At 35.1% G+C, this 3,811-nt stretch overlaps 1 long non-coding RNA gene across 2 annotated transcripts in view; it reads right to left on the minus strand.

The window, feature by feature from the left end:
* Window positions 1–406: 406 nt before the first annotated feature.
* The window catches only part of LOC149131731 (uncharacterized), an 89,593-nt gene continuing 86,188 nt past the window's right edge, over window positions 407–3,811 (minus strand). For both annotated transcript variants that reach the window (XR_016237699.1, XR_016237698.1), the window contains one exon: window positions 407–2,885. This is a non-coding gene — a long non-coding RNA (uncharacterized LOC149131731). The remainder of the gene's footprint in view (window positions 2,886–3,811) is intronic.

Here is a 3,811-nt window from a genome sequence, read left to right on the forward strand (position 1 = left end):
ATTTAAATGCAGAGCAATCCTCAGCTGCAAAAAGACATAGAATTTAATTAAATCAAAACAGATGGATACATTAGTATAATTATACCTAAAATCTCCAAGAAGTTAAGGAGATAGACAAAGAACATTGTTGTCCTTCCTTCCACTTAGAAGCTACTAAGTTATCAGAAAGATAACTTAGTGGTTCGACAAAAATTTCCGATAGAATGAGTACTAAGGCTTACAAAGAATAAGTCCTGGGGTCGATTTGTTCGACTAAAAGGCGGTGCTCCATCATGGCCGCAGTCAAATGACTGAAACAAATAAAATAATACACACACACATATATACATATATGCATATGTATATATATATATATATATATATATATATATATATATATATATATATATTAGTGAAGAGGTAACAGAGTATAGTTATGCAACCACTCTCATAAGGTAATACATATGTATGTATGTATATATATATATATATATATATATATATATATATACATATGCATACAATCATGCACACACATAATATATATATATACATACATACATACATACATACAAACATACACTCGTACATTCATTTACGCACTCACACGCGTACATATATACATCTATTCTCCCACTCATACATACGTACATGTTGTTATGCTTTAAAAGTCGGCATCACTAATTAAGAGCAGTTGGTCTGAAATCACGTAATTCAAATAAACAAAACTCCTCTCACTATAAACAACTCTATGAATGTGGCAAATGTTTGGCTGTGTTCGTCTCTCCAGCTTAAAGTTTGGCATGTTGTGAAAACGAGGCTTGATTACAAATGGCGCTGGCATGTTGGTAACGATGATAGGTTGGGTTTTAATAATGACAAAATATATTAGACGTGGCATGATGCTTGTTAGTCATGTTAAGGAATTATAAATATTAGTGTTGTTGCTGTTGGTCTTTTTTGTTTTTTTAGTTAAAACATTAGGAAAGCTTTGGGGTTGGATTAAAAATAATGCTTGATTTGAATAATCCGGTTGAAGTTTACATATTGTGAGATTTATAATATGGATAAAAGCAGACGATCGACAGAAAATGAAGAAAAATTCATTAATGTAATGTTTAAACGATGGGAAATAGTATTTTAGTGGTGTTATATAGGTTTGAGGCTGTTAAATTTTGTACTAATCAGTATGATATTAGGTTACTCTGATATATTCGGACCGGTGAAGGTATGTGGCCCCATAACTAGCAGGCCAAACTTGCTTGCGAGTGGCGGCTGTGGTCAGAGTATATTCCGACTATTATCCACGTTTTATTATAATTCTTATAGTCACAACATTTCGGCTATTGTGCTCTCCATCCTTCTTCAAGGATTATCATTATTTCTCATTGATATATTCAAACTCGTGATTTCATCTTCATTGATATAGTCACAATATTCCGGCCGAAGTATTCTCAAGCCTTCTTCAGGTGATTGTCGTAATCGATAAGATTCTAATGTAGTATTTAGACAATCTTTTATTATCTTTAGATGATCTTATTTAGTTGTATAGAGTTTAGACTCTGATACAGTATTTAGGTAACCTGGTGTAGGGTCCAGAATTATCAGAAATAGTAGAGTAGCATTTTAGAAAATGGAACAACTTTAAAAGACAGATAAGTATTATTGATGTTGTTGCTGTTGTTGGTGTTCTTGCCTGTGTGCGAGTACAGAAGCCAAGTTCCATTTAGCTGGAGAATAAATTAGAATAGTTTAGCTACCTATCCCGTTAACATTTAATCCGCATCAGCATAGTGTAACAGAGAACATCAACCAACCACATGTAGTCCTTCATAATATATATCACCACCACCACCACCACCACCACCATCACTACCACCACCACCGCCAGCAACATCACTGACAACAACAACAACAACAACAACAGCTACGACTTCGAAAACATGTTATACAAACATTGATGTCTGTTCTAGAAAGATCTCTGTCAACGGAGAATAAAGTTTTCGTCAGTTTGGGTTAATGTTGAGAAGTGATGACTTCCGCTTATATCGGAACATATGCACCTCCAACAGCTGAGCTCAGGTGAACATATATATACGTGTATGTATGAGTATGTGTGTATATATGTGCATGCACATATATGAATGTGTGCGTAGTGTCTGTGTATGTCTGTGTATACAAGTATTTATATATACATATGTATATACACCCACATACATAGATATACAGACATACACGCAAAACATAAATGTGTGTGTGTATATGTATATAGACCATAAGCATGCAAATTGATAAACACCATGCATATATTATACACGCAGACATAGGTACCTTTAGACAGGAACACTTACACAACTGTATATATATACACACACATATATATGCATATATACATCCACACACACACACATATATATGTGTGTGTGTGTATGTATATATATATATATATATACGTATATTTATATATGGGTGTGTGTGTGCGTATTGTTTTACTTGGTTCAGTCATTTGACTGCAGTCATGCTGGAGCACCGCCTTTAGTCAGGCAAATCGACCCCAGGACTTATTCTCTGCAAGCCTAGAACTTCTTCAATCGCCTGTCACCCATCAGCATCTGGTGAACCTGGTCAACGCTTTCCTCGGTGATGGCAGCTGCAGGACGTCCAGACATTGAGTCCCCTTCACGACTCTCCGTTCCCCTCCTGAATTCAACTGCCCACTTTTGCACTTTTGATAAAGCTGGAGCATCGTCCCTCTAATATAGCAACAATGTCAGCACGAATGCCCTTAGGGGCTAAATCCTTTTTCTACAGGTACTTCATAACACCACAAGGCTAAACTTTGTCCATTTCCAAGAGATGTCGCTACTCTTTAACTTCAAAGTCTTCTTGGTCAGATGTCAGCTTACCTGGAAAGAAACAATGCGGTTATTAATAAGAAGAGTTGCAATTAATACGTGCAAGGTTTCACAGCTCAAGCATCACTCCTTTCATAATTTGCCTATGAACTTTTCAGCCCACACTTGTGTGTGTGTGTGTGTGTGTGTGTGTGTGTGTGTGTGTGTGTGTGTGTGTGTGTGTGTGTGTGTGTGTGTGTGTGTGTGTGCGTGTGTGTGTGTGTACGCACGTATGTATGTATGTGTGTGCATGTATGTACGTATGTACGTATATACGTATATGTGTGTGTATGTATGTATGTAAGTACGTACCTATGTATGTACGTATGTACGTATGTATTTATGCATCTGTGTATATATGCATGTGTGTATGTATATATATATATATATGTATGTATGTATCAATGTATGCAGATAGAATAAGTGCTTATGCACTAAGATTTTATCAACAACAGAATTCTAGACTTTAATTCTGTAACATGTTACATTCCTAAATATTATGGGTATTTATGTGTGTGTGTGTGCTTGTGTTTGTATATATGCGTGTGTGTGCATATATAAATATTTACATACGTATATATATATATATCGAAACGTCTAGATAGAATAGAGACAGCTGATGAAGGGATATTCCAAGTGGCTTTCCGTTTTCCTATGTGTTCGTTCCGTTGTCTGTAGTTTATTGTTCTAACGTCCTGTACCCTGATATGCATTTATATACACATGTAGATGTAAGTATGTACATATATGTGTGTATACATGTATATATATTCTTTGTATTATATATATATATATATATATAGATAGATAGATAGATACATAGATAGATAGATAGATAGATAGATAGATAGATACATACATACATACATACATACATACAGACATACATACATGTATGTAAATATAAGTCAGTGTGTGCGCGCGCGCGCGTGTAAGAG

This window comes from Octopus bimaculoides, chromosome 20 (genome assembly GCF_046866305.1).
Source record: "Octopus bimaculoides isolate indiv1 chromosome 20, ASM4686630v1, whole genome shotgun sequence".
In the NCBI taxonomy this organism is placed as follows: Eukaryota; Metazoa; Mollusca; class Cephalopoda; order Octopoda; family Octopodidae; genus Octopus; species Octopus bimaculoides.